The 24,254-nt window shown below is 38.9% G+C and overlaps 1 long non-coding RNA gene across 5 annotated transcripts in view; it reads right to left on the bottom strand.

The window, feature by feature from the left end:
* LOC101787473 (uncharacterized) overlaps window positions 1-24,254 on the bottom strand; it is a 523,418-nt gene that overhangs the window by 83,260 nt on the left and 415,904 nt on the right. Inside the window, exon 4 of one of the 5 annotated variants that reach the window (XR_010040560.1) lies at window positions 7,599-7,707. The exons of the other annotated variants lie outside the window; for them this stretch is intronic. This is a non-coding gene — a long non-coding RNA (uncharacterized LOC101787473). The remainder of the gene's footprint in view (window positions 1-7,598; window positions 7,708-24,254) is intronic. 5 annotated transcript variants of the gene reach the window in all.

Below are 24,254 nucleotides of genomic sequence, written 5' to 3'. Positions count from 1 at the left end.
ACTGGGTATCTATCAGACTTCCTTGCACTATACAAACAAAGCCATTTTGCTGAATCACTGTTGACTTGTTTGTGGCCTAATTTAATGAGTGTAATAACTTACATGACTATCCAGTTAACATTTAGGAGCCCAGAAAAGACCTGCTAGCATGCAGTATGCTACTGTATGCATTCTCTATTCATATCGCTGCTGTCTGCAGTAAATTTTATACAATAGTATGCACTGCTTACAACCCACGCTCAGTTTCCATCAGTAGAGGGTGGCCCTGTAGGACACTCCATGCGCTGGGGTTGAAATGTACAATAAACACAGGAAACAAAACTGTTTGATGCCCTTTTTTCTAGAAACCATAGTTGCACTATTTTAACCCTTTAAAAATACCATAAACTCCTGCAAAGATAACTTCGTCTTGTCTCATGTTTTTCTTACTGCTATTTTAATTCTCCTCTCATCCCTCAAACACTGCAATGAAAAATAATTTGTCAAGGTGAAAGAGAGAAAATTCATTGTTAATTAAACAAAATAAAGTTCCAGGATAAGCTATGAGAACAAGCTAACAAATAAAATGGGTTGTACCTAGACGCATTTATGAGTTAAGCTGTCTATGGTCTTGAATTATGTGGCATTTTATGATTCCCACCAAAAACACTCCTCCTCCCTCTCAACCCCAAAAAACATCTATATGTTGTCTTGTTAAATGTTTCTTTAACACAAACATATTGTCCCCTAATTATGTTTCCATTATATTTCTGTCACTTCTCTCTGCTTGAGCCATTTAACTAATATCTCACAATTCAGTGATCAATTAAGGAACAAAAGTTTTTCATTATTTCCTTATGAATATTATATACTGATGGCAAAAATCAAAGCTCTTTACTTGCTCAAAATAATGATGATTTTAAAATCACAAAGACAGGCAAAATTCACATAAACAGAGTTGATAATTTACAAACAAATTGTTTCCATATTAAGAATTAAAACATAGAAAACTTAATTTTTCTTTCTCCTTTTCCGAGCAGCATCACTGCATTGTTTCAGTAAAGATTTAGGGCTTTAATTACCATCTATTATGCAATACTTCAACTGACACTGAAATCTTAGAAGTCTCTCATAATGATACAGCGAGAAGAAAATCGTAGATGGAAAAGACACTTTTATATTTTATTTCTTCCCATGAAATAGACAAAGAAACTTTCAGGCCTCTTATCTCAAAGGAAAATATATTACTCTTGGGAAATATTGGTTCTCATAAAGGAGAAGCCAAATAAAATTTTTGAATATGTTAATTAGAGGCTCCAAGCCTGGAGTTGTATCTTGACTATTAAAAAAGAAAGTGTTTTATTGACAAATTTATGAAAAATAAGGAAACTACTAGATTCTGGAAATTAAGAGGAAAGAGCAACAGTAATATTATTGTATATCTTCAGTACTCAACTCATACAAAATTTCAAGCACTGTTCTAACATTGGGGAAGTCTATTAAGACAAAATATCAAAATCCGTGCCCTCGTGGAGAATGTGTTCTGATGCTGGGGAGGCAAGCAAACAAATGTGAAAAAAATAACAATTAGGTAGTACCATATTAGAAAATGAGAGCTACTAATGAGGAAGAAAAGGTAAAGTAAAAAGAAGACTTCTTTGGGGAAATTTGAATTTCTATTAAAGAGACATGGCAGACAACCCTGAAGACATGCATATGAAAACTCGGAGATAATTTATATATTAATATATAATCTAAATTTATAGCATATATAATACTAATGAGGGACTATTCATTTATAATACATTTTACTAATTTTAAAAGTGGACATTGAGTTGAATTTTCATAAAAGAAAGGCTCAAAGAGATTAGCAAAGAAACACAGTCTGGCAATGTACCAGACACCTAGAAGTCTGGTCCTTATATCTCTCTTATAATGTCCTTATTTTGAATCTACTCTCCATTATTTTTCTCCAAAGAAAACCTGTAACTTGGCAGATCTGGAGAGAGTCATGTCAGGTTGGGTGAAGATGCATCTATGCTACCTCCACTATCCAGTGCTCAAGAATCAGACTACTTTTGAATACTTACTCTAATCCTGTTAAATACCGTAGTGAAGTAGATGCTAGTATGCTCAATGCAAAGTGGAGTAAAAGAAAATTCTGAGAAAGTAAGCAATATGCTCAACCTTCAGTCAACTACTGATTAGATGACAGAATTCTTAGATTTCTGTTTCAGTTTTTCCCCCTTATTAGGACTAAATAAAAGTGAAAGCAAAACCGAACAAAAAAATCTGGAGTGTAAACCAAGCACAGGAAAGTTAACATCAATTTGGTGTAGAGATTGAAAGTATTATTAAATTTGAAGTTTGATTCTAATGTAGAAATTACACAAACGATGGCTATCGTGGAGCTTCTTAACATCCGATGTAGAGTCTAGGTAAAACTTCCAATGGAAATTGTTTTAGTTTAGATCTAGAATGTCCCCCCAACCCTATGTGTTAACATGGAGGTGGGACTTTTGGATCATAGGAGCATGGTACTCATCAGTGCATTAATCCACAGGTGAGTTCATAGCGAAGTGTGCTGTTAGAGGAAGAGCCTGCTCAGAAGAGGTGGATCACTGCACCCGGCTCTTTCTTTTTCTCTCTGTTTGCTTACTGCAATGGTGTGAACAGCCCTTCCACCATGTCATTTCTGTCTTGGGAGCAATGACCATGAACTCCGAATAGGAGCTCAAATAAACTTCACCTTCCTTAAGCTGAAAGGGTTGGCTCTTTTGACCCAGTAACAAGAAAAATGATGAGTGAAGGAAAAGATCATTTGTTGCTCATTTCATGAGGATTGATTCTGTTAATCCATTTGGTACATTCATGTGGCTTAGAATGGGTCCTTTCCTCCAGGTGGAGATAGCCTGGTGTTGGGACCAGGTAAGTGGACTCTAGGTGCTACTGAGCATGCGTGACCTGCACAGCCATTCTTGGCAGTTCCACTTTCTACATTTACATAGTGACAGCTGAGACCATGGAAGAAATCAGAGAAGAACCACTTTCACTGAATCAGTCATATTCTTCATGCTTTTGTGTGATTCTATCATATTTCATCCTTCTTTTTGTTGTTATTATCTTTTTCTTTTTAAAAATTTTACCAGTGTATATCCTTAAAACATAATGAATCTATTCCATAGAGCACTGGTGCATAGACACAGCTCATCTTGATCCTTTTTTTCCTCTTTCCTTCCCCTTCTGCCATCTGCCCCATCCCTACTTCTCCTTCTGTTCTCCACAAACTCTACCTTGACTGATTATCAGTTCTTCATAATAATAACACTGCTAATTTTAATAAGAAGCTATAAGAAGAAATCGATTTATTTCCCAAGGGGGCCATCTTGGATGAACAGGTCTGAAGCACTTTCTGTATTTTTACAGGTCCAGAGCACTTTCTATCCACCTTTTTTTCAATTCATTTCCTTCCCAGGATGGAATAGTGATGCTTACAGCAGTGCATCTTGAAATTATAAAACAAATGTGGGATTTTAAGCCAGAAGGCAATGGATTGGAAGTCCAGCCCTTTCACCTGAAAACTAAAATTTCCAAATTTCTTTATTCTTCTATATAAACATCAGTTCCTTTATTGGTTTACATAAAACAGTATAACACTTATAAACTGACTTTTCAGAATCTGTTGAGATACTTAAATTTCTACCGGGACTTGTTTCTGCCTCCACTCCGCTATCCATACGATATCTGTTGAAAAGAGTCATGTTCCTTGGCCCAGGGCCTCCCGCATGTGTTTGCAATTCTGTCTTTCAGGCCTCATCCCCATTCACTGCTTTCCTTTTTCCTCACACTAACACATAGACCGTTTACACACTTCCTATTATGCACAACTAAAACCCAAAACAATTTTAGTTCCTCCAAACACATGCAAGTAACTCCTGCCTCTATATCTTTCTTACCTACTATCCCCTCTGCTTGGAACGAATACCTCTTTCCACAGCCTCCTAAGGTGATTCCTATTCCTACACAAAGCGTGGCTTGGTTTTTACAAATACTAAATGAAATAATATAGCGTAAGGGCTCAGTAGTGTGATTGACACAGAAAACACTCAGTGAATATTAGCGTCCTCTCTCCAGTATAAAATTCTTGCATAGAATAACATATGCTCCTTTTTTGTGTAACTGTACTACATAATCTTTTCATATTTCCCACTATTGGAGAGACGCAGTATGGATTGGATAGTGATCCTGCCTCAAGTCCAATCACATCTTCTCTACTTTACTAACTAGCAACTGAGCAGATCATATAAGTTCTGTGGCCTTCATCTGTACATCAAGGACATCACTTTTGCTTTGATGGATGGTTGTAAGAACTAGAATTAATGACATACAGTACAATTGTAGCTACTATAGTCACTATTCAAGTCATCTGCCATATACATTATTACTATACAGTGATACTCCTTCATATCTCTACAAATAGATCTAAATTATTCGATCCTAAAAATACAGCTTGGTTTCATTTCCAAGTAAGTTTTGAATATAGGTGAATTTGAAGCCAGCAATGAAATACAACAGGAAATCACATTACATATGATTTTGCTTTGTCATACAGTACATTATTGTATCAACATCATTAATTTATTAATTTATAGACAATTCTTTAACTACAAGACCATGTACTTTTTGCTTTAGTCTAGAATAAAAAAGTAAGATTGAACTTCTTGGGTTCAAATCTCAGTCTTATAGCCTAATTCTGTGACCCTGGGCGTATTACTTAAACTTCCTAAATCTTGATTTCCTCATTATAAAATGATGACGATGATGCCTACACTATAGTAGAGGACTGAGAGTACTAAATGGGCAGAAGCATGTAACAGAATCTGGGACCTAGTAAGTGCTCATTAAAGACTAGCAATTACCACCGCCACCTTTTGTTCTTACCACTGTTACAGTTATTGCTTCTGACCTTAGCGCCCAGCAAGGGCTCTTCATGTGTTAGGCATTCAGTAAACCTTAGCTCACATTTTTATTAAATCCTCTTAAAATTTGGAAGTTGTTTTTTAGGTTTGCTTCCCAATTAGAGGCTCAATCCCCTTACAGGCATCTCCAGATGGCTGGGCGTGAAAGGATCACTCTCTAATTGGCCTGAATTCCCCCCAGTCAGTCATTTTCTCAGTGCCATACTGAGGGCCTGAGGCCTTCTCAGGCAGTTACCTCTCCTTCCCCTACCTCCTTCTCCGGCCCTGGCCAGCCTCGGGGCAGTTGGCTTCTGTCTGTCTCTCCCACCATCCACTGCCAAAGATGCTAGCCAGTCCTTTATTGGAGCCAGGTGGAAATAGCAAAGCCAGCTGTGCCCGCCTGTGTTGCCTGGACTTAAGGATGCCAGTCTTCCTGGCTCAGGATAAATCTTTGGCATCTTTGCATTGTTTGAACAAACCCCAGGCATGGGGCTCTGATAGTTGAGATTTTCCTTATGGGAACAGTACCTTTATGAAACTGATAATCCTATCATTGCTTTCACATATCTGTTCTACCGAAAGTTGATTAACACGTATAAGGTATAGCATGTTTTGCCCTCCAGAACTCAAAGAAAATAAAAACAGATTCAATAAAACAGGGAGGGGGAACATTCAAAATATCTAACCAAGCACCTCCTGGATCTAGGTGCTTCTGGAATCCTCTAACTCTAGGTATTTCTTCTAAAAAGTTTCCATTTGTAATTATGCTGAGCCACAAGCTGATCGATCTCTCTTCAGAGGGGAAGTGGAAACACAGAACTTAAGTGTTTTCAGCATTCAGCTCTCCTAACTGCTATAGGCACGGCAGGCTTATCTGGCAGGAGCTAGCAGGGAGCCTCTACCGCTTCATCCTAACTCTCCAAATGCTGGCAACAATTAAATGAATTCTTAAGAAGAGAATCAAAAAAGCAGGAGGCAAAATGAATGGCTTATCCAAGTGCTGAGGAAGGAGAGGCTGTGTATTCAAGATGGAAAGAATATAAATACACACACATGCATATTATGTTACATATCTATAAAAATGTGAAATGTTATTTATTTTGAGAATACCCAGTCATTTCCATCTGTAGTAAGAATCCATAATAACATTCTCTGTTTATATAACTCTTTTCACCTCAAGAGATCCCGAATGCATTTCAGACAGTTCTATATACAAACAGAGGCCAGGAGCTTCGCCATCTCTGAAACTGATGGTGAGAGCCAGCCAGAAAATACGTACCGGGTTGCATTCATCTTGGAGACCACTGACAGAAGGGGTTTGGGGGAATTGTGCGGTCACGGACAGCAGGAAACCCCATGTCCCTAAGAAAGTCTGGGGGCACCTTAAAATTTTGATAGCTAATTAAGAAAATAGCTAAAACCTCCCCATATTTACTTTGGAAGGAGAAGGCTAGTACGGGACAGGGAAGGTTAGCAAAGTACTTACTCCAGAGAGTACAAATCAATCTGAGACATAGACCACAAAATCTTACCCTGCAGTTACATATTCCTCATATGCTGAATACCTCATAGAGTAGACATATTAAAAAGGTAATGCACGTTGTTTCATTTTTGCCATGTTTTTACCCATAATCTGCTCTTCCAGAGAGCTCTGATTGAAGTTGGACAATTCCTCATCCCTTTTTGCTTCATCCATTCAGTCCAATTCAAGTCACAACATAGATGGTCTGGCATTCACATAATTTCCATTTTTAAAGATGAGAAATAAGATGGCAGTAGTGATTCACAGGAACTCAAATCTTAGAAACTAAAGCTTTACAGAAGATGATATTTTTACACGGCCCTAATAATAAATGCACTGGGAACTTCTGCATGGTAGAAAACAAACTGTAAAATGGCTAGTCCTTGCCCAAAGAAAATATGACTGGCCAAATGTCCAGGATTGTACTTAGAAGCCTTAAATCACGCTTGTCTGATTTATAAATGGAAATCTACCCACTTCCGGGCGGGGGTAGTGGGGAACGGAATGCAATGAAGGAAGAAGGAAAGAGATTCTGGTTTGGAAGTGACCTGTTGGCAGCTCGGGAAATTCTTCCTGTCCCACAGCACCCTGGTACTCTTTTGATCTCTCCTTCAGTGCCTTGGCATCCCTAGGGTGCCACGTTCTTTCTCTAGACTCCCCAAGCCTGGAAAGCCCAGTTTCTGAGCACAGGGAAAGAGTGGATCCCCTCATCTCAGATATTCTCTTTCAGAGATTATGTGATCTCTGGGACTATCTCATAATCTCAGGATACTGGTGAAGATGATCAAATGTGGGGGATAATCCACAGTACAACTCCTTGGGGTTGTGCCCTGAAAAAATGTTTGGAAGGAGACAGGCACAGAAGGACAACTGAACCTCCAAAAAAGTTTTGAGAAAGTTATTCCTTCCTTAAAATTTTTCTTTGTCGTGTAGCTTCGAAGAATAATAAAATATCTATCACACCCAGAGCGGTCCACTTTACGGGAATGCCTCCATGTTGAACTTAACTTTCAGGGTACCATAATGAGATAGTTAGGGTGAAAAAAAAATCTTATAAATAAGGAAAATGAGGCACAGGCAGGCATAGCGATAGAGCTAGAAACTTCTGAGCGCAAAATGTCAATTTCTTTCTACTGTACCTTCCCCAAAGTTACAGACAGCAGCTATGTGATCCCAGGGGAATTCGCAGGCTTTGTGTTGACCTTCCGAGCTTTCAGCCTTCATCTCTCCATCAGCTGGAGAGCATCTCTGGAGAAGAAATAGACCATGAGAAGTGAGAGGACCTTTGTTTCTTCTTTATAGTTTCCATTTAATACCTCTGTACTGTTCTTTATATTATCCAATCACACACTTGGACAAAAATAACAAAGACAGTAACAGACAAATAAGTGAATCAAGGCCAGGTATGGTGACATTAACCCGTAATTCCAGCACTTGGGAGGCTGAGGCAGGAGGATTACGTAAGTCTGAGGCTAACCTGAACTAGAGGGAAACCTTGTCTCAAAACAAATAAACAACAACAAACATCAACGGACAATAAATTATTTTTAAAATAGTATATTATGTTGTATTTCAGTTCTAATCAACTATTAAGATCATATTTATCCTTGTAAACAACTTTGAAGTGGAAAAGGAGTCTTTTCATTCCTAGATAAGGATGTTATTCGAGACTATAAACCAAGATGTTATACAATTTCCAAGGTAACAGAAGCAGAGAGTATTTCCTGAATTTTGGAGACATTGTTCAGAAATATAAAAGGGACAGTCTATTTGCACACTAGTCAGTAAATCTTACCACTCATTCTACCAAGAACTACACACACACACACACAGGCTAAATATATCCGTGAGTTCAAGGACAGTTTCAATCATGGCAGAAGCTCAGTAGGGTGCTGGAAAGTTTGAAGAACACCCATAATTTTTCCCAGTTATGAATGGCAACATGTCTCTTGGTTCCTCTATTGTAGATAACTCAGAAATAGATAAAATAGCTAACAGGCTCAATGTGACATCTTCTTAAATATGGAATGGGTCACATTGTTCTTTTTCTGGCCTTGTGACAGATTTCACTCCCTGTTCTGGAGTGTCCTGCAGCTGCTGGCAGAACTGATCATGGGTATAATCAACTCAGATTTTCTTACATTCAGTGGGATGGGACCTGCCACATATTTAGGAAATATATAATACATGTTTTCAATGGCAGCTTATCCTAAGGGGACATAAAATAAAGACAAAACAAGGGTCTTCAAATGCCAAAACTGCCAAGTAGAAGCAGAGGTATAACAAGTCAGTGCACATTCGGTGTCAAAACACTGAAAAGCTGTTGAAATTTTGGAGGCATATCAACAAAGTTTATTTGTTTTCTGCCCACTAAGTTTATATGTCTGTTCTGCTGTAAAGTGAGGTTTGGGACTCAGCTCTCTTAGGGAATAACTCTCCAAAATGTGGGCAGTCCTTGTTCATAACTAAGGAGAAGAATTTCCTACTAACCCTTAGATTTTTTTTTCTTTCCTGCACAGTACCTATACCATCTCACTGACCAATACAGACCACCATGCTTGGCTTAAGGGTTTGGAGGAAGCGAAATTCTAGCATATTTCAGAAGAGGGGAAAAAAGAAATATTGGTGAGCAAAAAAGACCTGCCAGCAGAGTATTTCTTCATTTAGCTCTGTGTGTCGTATGTAAGGTACAGGGAGCAGGTATTAAGTTAAGAAAGGGAAGAACTTCCATCCAAGAGGAGGGACTAACTATGAAAGCTGCAAATTTCTTTCCATTGGTTGTATTCTAAGAGAAGTATAAAGACTCACTCTACAAAATGCTAAAGAAATCCCAACTAGCTATAAGAATCAGGTAGGTAATATAATATGTGAACCATTCAGAAAAACTAATATGTGTTAAACATATGGAAAGAATCTATGGTTTCATAAAGGCACCCAGTCTCTCCCATGTTTCTTCATAAGTGGAATGTGTCCAATCATATTTGAAGGAACATTCACTTACTCCAAAATAAAATTGGTGAGAGGAATGATAAATGATGACTAACAAACACCAGCCTTAGCCCGACACAGAACAGAGAAAAGGGGGAGAAGTGAAGAAGGGTGCCAGCCGATTGCTGTGATGTGGAGAGGCAGATCCGGGGGACCAGATTTCCCAGTTTTATTGTTTAAGAGCAGAACTCTTGATGTGGACTTGCATTCTCCCAGTTTTAAATGTTGGTGCAATTACCAAATACCGTGTAGGGTGAATCTGGCTATCACCCACAAGTTCATGACTTCTGCTAAAAAAAAAAAAAAAAATTCTGTTACAAGTGTGTGTCGTGGGGCAGGAGGTAAGGAAGCATTATCTTCTGCAAGGTCTTCTTGGGAGCCTAATAAATAGCACAGCTTTCCCTGAATTTTGAACCAACTTATAAAGCAAGATGAAGTAATGCCCAAGTGGAGCACAAATTGTACATTTCCTCCTGAAGACAGCAAAGCTGGTGAACATGGACAGCTGAGCTTCTTAGAATTACAAACTGTCATTTCCAAAATAGCCGCACTGTGTCTAGCCTCCTGCTCATCCTTAACCACAAAATAAAATGTGCTCCCTGCAGGTAACTGGTTCCCTAAGAAGGAGAGCAGAAGGGGCAGAATCACCCAGACTTAGGTTTTCCTTCCAGATCACCCTGTTAGATAATTCGTTCCCCTTTCCCCTAACAGGGGCACGGGGTGGGTGAACTAAGGGGCAGGCAGAGCACAGGAATACACAATAGCGGTGAGTGAGGCGGACTCCTCCTCCAAAGTCATCTCTAGCCAAGGCCACCTACAGCACAGTGCACCATTGTGCACGTTACAGAAAGGCACTCCACCCTGGCAGATGAATGACAGCAAGGCCCTTTCCTCCTGGCCGTGCAGCCCAGGCTGGGGCAGGAAGCTTGGCAAGCAGCATCAGGGCTAGATTCCAGCCCATACTTGCCTGCTCGGCTGGGTGCCTAAGTACAAAAACCCACAACTGCCCAGGGCAGCCCTGCTTCAAATGCTAATAATTCTACCAGTTGGATTCCAGAGTCTTGAGTGCCCACATAGCCACACTGTGAACAGCAACCTCTGACTGTCCACCTCAGATAGCTGAAATTAATATTGGCTCAGGTCATAACAAACGCACAAACAGGGTGGAGCTGCGGAAAGGCTGTCTGCCTCGCAGCCTGTGGCTTTTATTATTGCTCTCTCAATTTTACAATCATTAAGTTGGTACAAATTTTCCAAGAATGAACAGCCATTTTTTCAGCATGTAAGAATTTAGGGAGGCTATAATCATTTCCTCACAATGTTTTTTTAGTAAAGAATATATTAAGGGAGACTTTTTTTTAAAGTTTCCGTGTACAACTGTCGCTTGTCCCCACATTCTTTGTATTCAGATGTCACACTATAATTGGTGGTTAGCATGAAGGTTACCAGATAGGTTATAAAATGCATTTCAAATGAACATCAAAAGGATTAAAGGAAATACAATTAGCAGCTGGTGTAGTTGAGGCAGGCTGCAGTTCCAATGCAAAAAAAAAAAAAAAAAAATTAAAACAATCTTCACTAGAGCTGGGCACATTTCTGTATCTATGATACAACATCTTCATTTCTAGAGTTCAACCCAGGATGGAAGATATAGGGCTCTAATTTAACTAAACAAACAAAAAGCAGTGGGAAATTCTACTTATCAAAGGTGAGAGCTATGTCCAAGAAGAGGAAAGCAGAATGAAAAACAAAGGATGGTTAATTTAAGTTGATTTCTCTAACATTTCCTAAGCACGAAACTCTGGTCAGCACCATCTCCAGAGATCAAGAGGGTTTGGGGCTTTTCCAGTCCTTCAACCTCTATACAAGTAAGGTGCTTTTAGGAAAAAGGGGAATGTTCTTTACTTTACTTGGAAGTTAATTCTTTCCTCAATCACATTGCCAACGAACAAGATTTCACATTTTTGCTAACCTTTTTCCGAGTCACTAATACATTTTAAGAAAAGAGAGCCATCTGGTTAACTTGTAAAGGTCACTCTTTTAAACTCTTCAGGACCCACCCATTCATTCTTTCTTTCCTTCACTCACCTGTTCTCATTCATTTATCCACCTAATCAAGCAACTCTGAACATAGTGACAACTGCTTCCATGGCCTCCCCGACTAGTGCTTTAGGAGCACAAGGGATGCAGCTGAGTGTTCCCTTGTAAATAGTTTAAAATTCTGAAGTACTCTTTCAGTGAGATGAGCAAGTGACCCTTCAACCTTTAATAACAATATAACAATTTGGGGGAAAAAATCCAACTAATCCAAATGAGCATTGGAATCTATTCTGCCCACGAGTAATTTCATTCCCCAGATGTAAAAATATATATATTATATAATATATTATATATAAAACATTATATAATATAAATATAACTTTCACTTTATTGTATGTAGAGAGATTCTGAATACAGGGAGGGCTTCTTAGGAGGAAATGAGAGGAAAAACATCTCTGTTCCTAGTTGTATTTACACCAATCTCAAGCAGGAGGCTGTGGCTGAGCCCTCTGATGTAACACACATGGTTTTCTTCATTTCTTTCTCACAGTCTGTGCTTGCAGATCTATAGGGTGAAATGCACGCTCCCAGATAAATACCCTCAATGTAAGGTGCCCATGACGAGCTTGCTTTCTCATCTTCTCTCCTCCCTCACGCAGATAACAAACAGAGGAGGAAAGCGTGGCACGTGGGGAAGTGGAGTTAAAATGTACTGCACGTCACTAATCCTAACATAACATTGGCAGCTTGCACCATCCCCCTGCCAAACCCAAATTAACACACTGCCTTACTGGAAGGCAAAGGCTGCAGCTATATTTATAGCTCAATTAACAAGTTTCATAACTAAACCTCCAGAAGTCCTAGGCAAACCTGACAAATGTTATGCATCTTAACACCACAGTGACCCTGCCAGAATGCCACCATCTTCTAACAAGGAACAACTCCTGCTATCACCTTGCAAGAACAATGATGATTGGCACTGGCCCATTCGATAAAGGGAGGCTGGCTGAGCAACTCAGCTCCTGTCGGGGTGCGTCTCCTAACAGCTCCCAACCAACACATACGGTGAATTCAAGCGGGCAGCGAGTTCTTCCTTCTGCAGATGATGGAGATGCCTGCTCCCCCGAAGCCAATGGCTGCAGAGAATGACTGCCATCTTATGACTCAGGAGCCTTGGCTCTTTTGGGAACAGTATAACAGAAACACAGAGCACATCACGTGGAGGGTACTACAGCTTCAAAAGAAGCGGGAAAGCCTCTTCATAACGTCTTCTAAGTTATTTTTGCCTGAGGGAGAAAGGTTCTTCAGAGGATTATTAGTGCACTGTTCCGATGCAGGAAAGTAGTTTTAATACGGCACTTGACTTGGAGGAAAGTCCAGGTGGGCTTTCCCTTTATTCAATAGTGACACAGACATTAATATATCACATGCATTGTGCTGATTCATTTGAGTGTCTGGCTCCACCAGCGTGAGACTGTGAGTTCTTTGAGCCCATGGAAGGAGGATCATCTTGCAACATTGCGTCCTCTGTGGAACTAAGGACTCGGCGTTTGGGAATGAGGAAATGAATGGATAAATTAATTTATGAATAGACAAACAAAAACAATCTCCTGTACACTACCAGAAGGTATAATTACAGTTCCTACAACCTTTACTTTGTCATATTAACCAAAATCTGCCTCCAGTAGCCTACACCAAAGCTCCTTTCTTCATGAAGAGTTAATTATTTGGATAAAAGATATTTGTAAAAATATAATTTCTGGGCGGCAAGGGTCTTCAATACATTTCTAGTTGTTTGAAACCTTTGACTATTAATCTGGGGAAGAAGATGGGTCAACTCTACTACTTACTATGATTTCCAGGTACATGGCATTAAGTCACTAATTCCTGAATTTTGTTTCCTTTGTCTGTTTAAAAGAAGCTTAGTGTAGAATAACCTTTAAGTGTTTTTCCAATGTTAAAATATGTTTTTCCACTACTGAGTCATACCTACATATATTAGTGTGTGTTTCTTTGCCAACCTATCTCTTAAAAAGGGTGATTAGAGAAACTATTCTTAGTACACCTGAATTTCTTACCTGAGCATAAGAAAGCTCACTTTCTTTTTGGCCCCCTTTGAGCATTACCGGGTCTTCCATGCTAAGGACCAACTCTTCTTTTCACAGAATACAAATAACCATTTCTTAGGATAACCTGTAGCTGCTCAGAAAATCTTATAGTTCTGCAAGCACAGGATAAGGATGAGCAGACAAAATGAGTAGTTATTATGCAGACTAGAAGGAGAGCACCAGTGAAGCTGTCCCAGCGTGTAATGATCTATTGACTCCTGCTTCTCAAATAAGATTCCTTTGCAACAGTTAGGGAAGTATCCCCTGGCCAACACTGGTGCCAACACAGGCATAGAGGAAGGGGCAGGTGATATGTAGGTGATGTTATATATGTTCTTTTAATGGGAGTTTAAGTAAATGCCTTTAAGTAAGTCTAGACCACTCAGTTTAACACTGATCCTCGTAACTGACTATGTCTTACCTCAATGTTTTTACTAATTCATGGTAGCTGTCCTTTGCCAAATTCGCACTAAAATAGAATGTTAATTCCTGCAAGGATAAGATCTGCTTGTTCAGTTTTATGACCAGTGCTCATAAGAGTGTCTGGTTCACTGCAAATATTTGATACCCATTTGCTGAATGAGTGAATGAATGAATGAATGAATGAATCAGTCAATCAATCAATCAATGAAATTCTCCCACAAGTGTCCTCTTTCAGCATTTTTATCACACTGTACACACATCATAAAATTGTTAGCTCAACAGAAATGTAAACTGCAGACAATGAACCAGGTACAAGAGACACTGAGGTGAATAATACAATCTCTTGTCTGAAAAAGCTCACATTTTACCTCACAAAATAACAGACTGGTTTTGATGAAGGAGGTATGTTAAAAAGTGTCTTTCAAAGATTCCTAGGAAAGCAGGGAACCTGAGTAGTGTGCCTCAGGCATAGCAGAAGTTCATTACCTGGTAGGAGAGGGAGGGCACCTCACACAGAGAGAACTAGCTAGGCAAGCCACAGAGCTGTGAGAGTACGTGTGCTCAGGGCACAGACCTGTTCAGTCTGCTGGAAAGCGGAACACGGAAAGTCAGTGGCTAAAAACAAAGTACCCTGCGAAGCCAATGCTTTTCCAGGAATATAAAGGAAACCGTAGACCAAGCTGGCATATTTAGATGCTCTTCTGCAGGGAAGAAATACCAGAAAGGAATTATGTTATAGAAAGTCACCCTGACATCACTGCAGAGAATAGCTGGCCCGAGGAGAAGCTGTGCAGTAGACACAGCATCCCAGGCAGAGACGATGAAGGATAAAGGAAGCAAGTAAAGTTTGGGCTTTTCTTGGGAGAAATCTATGCAACAGGAACTGGAAGATATTACAAAAAAGAGGAGTAACAAGTGGAGAGGAAGACAGGGGAGAGTCAGGCACAGACCTGCACTTCTGGGCTTGGCGAGCCAGACGGACGGTGTCGGTGTTGAGAGGAGGACAGAAGTACGCAAGAGGTGCACAGCCACTGGACTGTCAGATCGTGGTTACGCTGAACTTTTAGAAAAATAAAGGTAATAAAAGTAAATTCAATGCATCAAAGACTGAGTGTGAGATGAGCCTGAGGCATGCAGAGAAGCTGTCATTTATTTATTTGTTCACAAAACTTTGTGAAGAGGGATGACTAGGCTGAGCATAGAGGCTTTAAGCAGGGAAGCTTTTCTGTATACAACAATGGGGCCAAACCACAGAATGTAGAGCACCAACATGTGCCCTATCACTAAGTATGGGCTTTAGATGACAATGACATAATGTGTACACTCAATGTCCAGTGATCTCAAAAGTATCACCGGAGTCCAGGATGACCACAGTAAGCTATGTGCCTGTGGGGAAAATGCTCAGTTTGGCTATGAACTTGATATTTCTCTAAAAATAGACCTTACTAATTTAAAAATAAACCTTGGTGAAGGTGAAGGTGCCTTCAGCAGAAAATGAGTCAAAAAGAACAATACTTTCTATCTCTGTAAGTAATCTGTAAGGAAAATATTCGAGAGAGAATATATAACTGATAAAAATGTCCTTGGGAAGGACTTAGAATAGCGTAGTAATTGCTCAATAAATGTTATGTTATTATTACTATTATAATATCCATTACGTTTTTCTTTATTGCATAATAATTTAGGGCATGACTACAGTTCACTAATTAGACCATTAGTTCACATAGGAAGGGTTATGAATGCTTAGAGTTTGTGTTCCTTATACTAAGCACTAGTTCAACTCCTTGAAGAGAATATTCACTCATAGATTTACTCTTTCAATGTATTCATTCAGTCAATGATGGAATTAGAATGTTTCAGGTGACCATTGCGCCTTTATTCCAAGTACGTTTTAAGTATTTTCAGCCTTACCTTTTAAGTGTTGTATGGTGCATATTAAATGAATGGTCGTGGCCCTTTCAGATTGCCATGCCAAGCTTACATGTGCCAATGGTGAGACTTTACGTCACATATTAACATAGTTATAAATTGTGATAGTGACTGATTGTGTGAATTTGAATAAGAAATGCCCAAATAAATTGGATCTGCAAGCTCTAGGTGTGGCTGAAGGCATTTATTGAAGACAGAAGACCCACTCAGGGGTAGGCGTGTCACCTGAATGGAGTAAAAAGAAAACAAGATGGCACACTCCCTTCGGAATCTTTGGGGGAGCCCCAGGCTTCACTTTCACCTTGGACATCACCTCTTGGCTTCCAGCACAGATTCTGCGGCCTTCCTGCCTGGGGCCTCCTGCTGTGAACTCATGGAGACTGCCGTGAGCTCCAGGCCTTTGACCTCCCACTGGATCCCTCGGATCCCAGCGCACAGACAGCCCTAGTGCACTCTTCCACACCTGACTCTGTAGGTAGCCACTGTAACCGCAGCTTGTGAATCCTCATATATCTGTATGTCTTCCATTAAATCTGATTCTCTAGCATGCATTGATTAACACACAAATCTCGAAGAGGGAGACTGGGCTGCTGGAGATTTGACAGTAACATCAAGGACTGGGTCCATCCTTTTCTGCTGTCCTAGTCTCTGTTGGTTCTACTGAGAGGTCTCCCTTCTGTGTCACAAGACAACTGCCACTCTATTAGATGTCCCACGTAGAAGCAACAACAAGCAGAAAAAGAACTATTTTTCTGAGTACCTTTCTTGTGAGAAGAAACTTTTTCAAAAGATCTCCAACAGATTTTCTGATATCTCACTGGACCGAATTACACATTAAGCCCACATCTCCTGTCATTTTAAGGCAACATTAGTTATGCAGTAAACTTGCCTTGGAATAACTAGATACCATGCTTGTTTTGTTTTGGTACCAGGGATTGAACTTGTCCTTGTCACCAGGCAGGTGCTTAAGACACTGAGCTAAATCCCCAGCCCTAGAAACTATACCTTGTCAAAATAAAAAAAAAAAAAATTTTGGAAGCACTTTTTTGGTCTCTAGAGGACAGTGGGCTCTGGAAAAACAGGGTTTGATATGTGTGGATAAAAGGTAGGGTAGAGCAGACTGATGCATCTGGGGTACGCAATCAATCATGCTTGTTAGACTTAAAGAAAATACAGCACAGGGGGAAATGTGCTCCAAATAACACCCATTTAATGTGTAGATATCAAATTTGTTTTTGGAATTTACCTCAGGAACAACAGATGATGTAACAGTAAATTTATATGTAGAAAGACAATGATTTCAAGTTTAAACCATGTGATAGGAGAAAAACGTTATCAAAATATAACTCACTGCACACATGATTCTGCTTTTTCAGTATTGTTTTCGGGATGCAGGAAGGAAGATTCATCACTCACTGGGCTAACATCTGAGTGTCTGTGTTAGGTCAGACCTAATACCCAGATGTGGAGATAAATTACAGGAAAGCAGGGTCCCTTCATAAAAAGAGAATACAATCTCACCAAGAAGATTAGCAGCTAAACAAATAACTGTAATGTGTGTTTGCATCTTAGTAAATCATGAGCATAGAAGGCATATTCTGTGACACAATTAGCCATTGTCAGTTTTATTTGAGGGCAGGTATGATTTCATAAAAGAATGTAATGCTTAAACTGGATCTTGAAAAAGTAAGTGTTTGATGGATGAAAAAGAAACTCTCTGAAGAGTATCTTCCCCCAAAAGAAATACTATATCAAAAAGCATAGAAGTGTGAACTAATATTTTCTACCCATGAAAGCCAAGCAGATCTGGATGGCTGAAGAACAGATTTCAAGGAGGTCTGAGGACAGAGGTCAACCTGGAGATCTTGGCGGGAGCTAGATGATGGAGGGCATTTTTCTATGCATAGATAAATTGAGATTTTGTGCAATAAACAACACTGAAAGCTAACAAAGCAAACAACTACTTTAAAATATCTCCAGAAGCAGACTTGAGGGGAGGCTAAAATGATAGTGAGACTAGAGTTATGGATTTAGTTTAGATACTGCTTCATTATTTCAGGCAAATATATGATATTTCTTGTAGTTAGGTTATAATAGAGACCAGAAAAGGGAAAAGAATTAATTAGTCTATGAATGCATTAGAGATTTGGATATATAAAAAGAGGAAAAATCTAGAAGGACTGAATAGTAAAATCATAATTACTAATAATAAAAAAATATAAGACTTGTTAAACTGTAAGGAGATCAATGCATATGAGTTTGGCTGGGACTTTTCCAGTTTGAGCACTAAAAGATGTACATCCTGGGAAATTCTTCAGTTCCATGCAAACCAGGACAATTGGTTACCATATATGGTAAATTGTGCGGGTAGTATGATAAATTCAGTTTGAAAGATAATGAATTCCAAATCTATTGTACAGTAGAACATTCAATTTGCATCTACTTGGCCCCAAAACAGATGGCCAGTACAGTGAAAATTCCACCAGCTAGCATTCACTGTGTTCCCTTTAAAAAGGTAGCTTTTAAAACAGTGTTCCACATTTCTACCCCCTCTTATAGGTATCACCATGTAACTTTCACACAGCTAATCTAAGAAACCTGACACAAGTGGTTAAATGGTCATTATTCAGTGGGGTTTGTAGGCTACAGATCCCCCATCAAGGATGATTGATAGACACTTTTTGAGTCATTTATGCAAATTGATAAAAAATTATCCTTAAAAGGAATAAGTACTATTGCAACCCATGGTCATTCCTATCAAAAAGGTTACCATCTGTTTTTACTGCCTACAAAATAATTATTCCTCAGAAAACAGAATGCTTCCATGCCTTATTAATCTTCAGAGCACAAAGCCATATCTGTACTCTATGGACACAAATGACAGTTTGCTGAAAAATAATTGTATTAAGCTCATAAATATACATATTTTACTTATTACACATTAAATCACACGAGCTATATTCTGTAAATTCTTGTTTTAAAATTGGAAACAATTTAGAATTGGAAACAATTTACAAAGAAAATTTAGGTTTGAACAGCAGCTCTTAGAGGGTGTAAAACATTCAGTTTAACCAAGCGAGAGCCTAGAAACATCACAGCAAAATGGAGGTTCCACTGAATACATTTATTTGTGCTTGAGACCAATATTGCCCCACCATTAGTGTGCTCTATAAATTGACCCAGTGTTCCGAGCCCCCAAAAGTCTTATTTAAAACAATAGGACAGGCATTGAGGATAGCATTCAATTCTTAACTTAGCAATTCCCACTACTGATTTAAAACAGACCTTTAGTGTTATTTTAACATAGGTTTTGGATTTAATTATCTTAAATGTCTAAAAGAATGTGTACAATTCCCAAACTGTTTATCTCTTTTATGGTAAAATCTCTTCCCCTATCCCTAGAAATCTGTTTTAATTATTTAATCAGTTTGGCTGAAACTCACAAAGCATTAAATTGTTAGTTGTTACTTAACATTCCTTATAAATTGCATTTATTAATTTCTGGATAGAGACTTATCCATTGCTACAGTAATTTAAATTAGTAGCACATGGTTACAGACCACTGCTGAATGATGATTAAATCTTTGGGGCAAATTCAGTCTTTTAAGATATTTAAATGGTACTTGAGGTAAGCTAACCAAATTTGGGCCCACGAAGTTACAATTTATCAAGAATGTAATAAACCATGGCCAGAATATTCATCGTAAGCAGCACATAATGTGGTCCATGAAATGACATTTTACCATCTCTCTCACTGTGGTCACAGGAAAGTGTGTTGATGGTACAGACACAGCGATGCTCCACTGATGTTTAATACTTCCTGTCCACAAGGTGTTTTGCAATACTACGGCTTTTTATACACTCAGGTCCCTGGTACTCTATCAGTCATTTTGTTATTCAACACAATGACAAAGTCCTTTCCTAATGTCTCAGGCAAAAACAACACAGCACATCATCCTTTGGAATGTTAGCAACAGAGAGAATAGTGGTAGGATCTTGGTGGTATTTCAGAGTGACAGAAACTGCTAGCAGAAGTAGCTCTGCGGGCTATTACGTCCAAACCTATTAGGTACAGATGAGGGGAGGGTTTGAAACTAAAGGACTGTTCCCAGGTTACAATGGTGGACAGAGGTTCTAGAAACTAGAGTTTTAGAGCATTTGTTCAAAACCTATTCCCATCTCTGATTCCATTCAATAGTTCAGCCTTATCCTTGACATTAGACCTTCCTTGGATCACTGAAAGAATCTGATAGTTCCTTCCCCATGAACTAACTGGGAAAATCAAGTAATACAAAATGAAATATACCCTTGGCTACCTTGAAATATAGCCTGAAATGGAGGGTGATGGACCGGAGCAGGACATAGGTGAGGTCCTAAATAGCTCCTACTGGAAAGACTGACTGAAACACTCAAGTAAAATCAAAAAATCTACTCATAAAATAATAGATTCATCTTCCTGCAGCTAAAGATAAATATTAAATAATCCTAGGTGCTGCCAGCTGAAAATTAATTTCTGTAAGGCAAATAGTTTAGTACGTATATGTGTTTCAATTTCTGTTTGGCAAGGTGCCTATTTTGAGCATCCTGCACAGGCCTTTGAAGTACTTGGGCTGCTCTGAAAACGCAGATGCTTAAACAAGAATTGCTTCCTCAGGGCTCCCAACCACTGTACAAAGTCTGTTTTGGATCGTCAGGCTTCCAACTAATTCCAGGTATTCAGCCTAAAAACACAACATTTTTTAATGTATTAATGATACATCGCAGCCCTTCTGAATTGAACTGTGCCAGCAGATAGGAGTGACATTCACTTATTAGAGGAGTCACAGAGTACTGAACCACTGCAATTTGTGTTCCCCAAATTATAGTCAGGTGCACTTACCCCCATGAGGCAGGTTGAAACAGGATACACAATGAGAAAAAATGCTTCAGAGAGAGGTCTCTAATGATTAATTTACAATAGAAAGGAGGAACAAAGGGCAAATAGTACATTGTATTCTAAATCATGTAACTATTATAGTGATCCTGCCTGCCTACACTCAGACTATCTGGGAGCCAAGCCTTTTTATCCCCCTAGATGTTTTAACTGTACTGCTTTAATCCTGGTGTTTGGCGAATTGTGTAAAATGTCCCTAGCAATCTAAACACACCCAAGATCAATTCCATAGAAACTTTCAGAACATTGAAAACAACCATGCAAATAATATCCAAAATCCACAACCTAGACTTTTACAGAATTCTCTGAAAAAGTCAAAATCATCATTTTTTTAAATCATGAAAATTTAGTCCTGGAAGAATCTTTTGAGAGTAGCATGGGATGTGAGTTTGTAGCATTCTGGACCAAAATGACTTTTTCTTGGTCACTGAGGGAAGGGGCATTTTGCAAGGAAGTCAATGAACACAGGAACCCTCTCTTTAAAGATTACTCAGTGTTTTCCTAAATATTTTAACAGAATTCTAGGTATATAAATGGGACCACAGAGTAGAATCTCTTACTCTGATATTTCACCAGCACTCTGTCTCTCTTTCCAGAAGAAACAGGCGACCAGCATCTTGACCAAATTCTAACTTGTGCCATTGCATTCTGTTTCTTCCAAATACCTCCTGGAACTTCATCTGGTCTTCTTCATTCCATGATGTAACTCAATATGAGCGGTTGGGAAATTGCCAGTAAGGTGTCTGTACTTCAGTACTGGGCAAAATGACTCATGAATATTTTTAACAGTCAAGGCCATATGCTTCTCTCCTCTGTAGAACATGCAGCTGACTGGAGTTTCTCAAACAACACACAGTATGGCAGCTATTGCCAGGCACATGGGAAGAAATTTCGATGTGTTCTCACAGCAGAGGTGGGAAATGTCCCTGAACGTATGAGAGAACAGCAGATGACACACAGCTAAGAAAATCCAGGAGACAGAAGGGTTTGTGTATCTTGTTTTCTTGTCTTTGTATGCTTTTTACTTTACACCTTAGTTAAGATTTAAACAATGCTTTATCAAGTCAATGTTAAATCAATCCAAGCCTTGTCCTATACGCCTTCTCTCTCCCATCATTCTCAGGGCCTCGGGTACGGGAAAGAAAACCTTCCCACGCCTATAACACAAAGGCTCAAAATGTAAAGCTCATCATGGACCTGTGTGAAACAGGGGCATTTAGAAAAGTAGCTCTTGGGTGGATGTGTGCCTGGCAGGGAGCAGGAAAGGAAGAGATGAAGATCACAGAAGCACGGATGCTGCCAGGATGGTGGAGAATAAGAGGCACCAACATGGACAAAGAAAAGACTGGGGAATGGGGCTGGTTTTAGTCTTATCAGGCCCTGATGTTTACTTTTTTAATGAGAGCCTTCTAAATTTTCAACTTTCTTTTAATCTATTTATGATTACTCAGGAGCAGTTAGCTAACTGAATTTACTTTTCAACCTCATTGAGTACATTTCATAACCTGATATTTACTGAAGAGCCTGGCATTTTAGGGCACCTTTGGGTAAGAAGCTTTGGTTGTGAAAGGCCCAACATGGTATCGACCTTCCCCAATCTTAGGCCACTACAACAGCATTTGATGAGCATTATGGGAACCACCAATAGGGTAAAAGCTGTGTCCCCAGAGAGACTGAGAACCAAACTCAGATTTTCATGATACGATGAAACCGATTTTGTGCATCTAATCTCACCATTTTTAAATTTAATATTCTTCTCTGTGCCCTGGCTTACTGCTCACAAGAGCCAACTAAGAAAATATGAGGGAATAAACAGAGCTTGTTAGAGAGTGGGAAGTTATGTGAAGCAGCCGAGGGCCAAGAGGATGCCAGTTACGGGGGTGGGAGGAGAAGGTTCAATGTTTCCTTGAGTTTCTAAAATGTGCCTTCTTGGTCAAAAGCCAAATATTCATTCTCTCTCTCTCTCTCTCTCTCTCTCTCTCTCTCTCTCTCTCTCTCTCTCTCTCTCTTTGTCCCCCCCTCTCCCTTTTCCTCTCTCTCTCCCCTAGTTAAATGTCTTAAACAAATGGCAGTTCACAAGTTTAATTTTTCTCTTTTCCTTGTGTTATATACCTTCATGCTCATCCCTTGCTCTGTTTTGTTTGATGATAAAGATTTGGGGCCCAAGTTCTCTTGCAACTTCACACATACACACAAAAAAATACTTTAACACAAAGTCTGTTAGATATGAAATAATTTTAAAAAGACATACTATCAAAGTCTCCACTTGACAGCTGTGGGATAAACTGAGTGTCCAAAGTCCACATGGGTAGGATTGTTACAAAACCTGCCTAAAATAGCTGAAAAATAATATGACCACACACCTTCAGTTAGAGTTATTATTTATTACTACCTTTTACTATATTCTATGATGCAGAATAAATTGATGTGTAATAAATGCAATCATTTAAGTGCCTAGACTATTTCATGTCAAATATCTATTTGGTTTGGGGTATATTTTCCCCTATATACAAAATATCTTAGGGATGGAATGTTCACTTTTGCTGAGATAGTGCTGTCCATTATGCATGGGTTTAATTTCTTCCTTCCATTTGGTTTTTATATGCGCGTTCACTCCTGTTGTGGCAGGGTTTTATTATTATTACTATTTTTTAATCCTAGTAAAAAGGGAACGATTCAATACAGACAAAGAACAATGCCATAAAAAATCAACTGTAATAATGTGTTCATGGGAAACATGGTCATTGTAAGGTAAAGTTGCATACCTAGTCATTCTTTTGTGATGGTTGTGTTTTTACTATTTCAAATTTAATACTTTTTCTAATATATTACATGTTACCTCCCATGTATTTAAGCTGTACTTAAAAGCATGCTAAGAACTGGTAATTCTTTAATGGTTGTTCACTTACAAGCGATTGTGGGTCATTACACAATCATTTAAAGGGCATTAATGAGAACCATTTAATGGTTTTAGTAGAATATCATTGTAAGGGACAGGGGAAAAGTTACTGGCTGTAAATTTTTATGACCATTTCTTACAAAACGTATTACTTTAAAGATTTATGTATGTAACAATGAGTACAATAAAAGCCATGCTAAAAATAATTTGAAATCAAAGTAATGCATATAGATAAGTCTTTGCTTTGCTGCAATTGGATGAGCTCTTTTAAAAAGTCTTTCTTTTCTTCTGCTTTCTTCTTTTCCTTTCTCTGTCTTTTTTTCCCTGTAGTCCTCTACAATCTCTCACCTTCTATCTTTTTTTCTTAAAGGGTACTTTCAATACCATGAAAGATTTTGTTATAATAGAAATGATAAGAGATTGAAAATCTTATCAATATGATTTTAGTTGGATTGGGGTCAGCTCAGGTAAACAG

Source organism: Cavia porcellus, unplaced genomic scaffold (assembly GCF_034190915.1).
Source record: "Cavia porcellus strain 051 isolate PalLab524CR breed Dunkin Hartley unplaced genomic scaffold, mCavPor4.1 scaffold_18, whole genome shotgun sequence".
Taxonomy (NCBI): Eukaryota; Metazoa; Chordata; class Mammalia; order Rodentia; family Caviidae; genus Cavia; species Cavia porcellus.
Note: the sequence above shows the minus strand (reverse complement) of the source record. Positions and strands in the feature narration are given on the sequence as shown.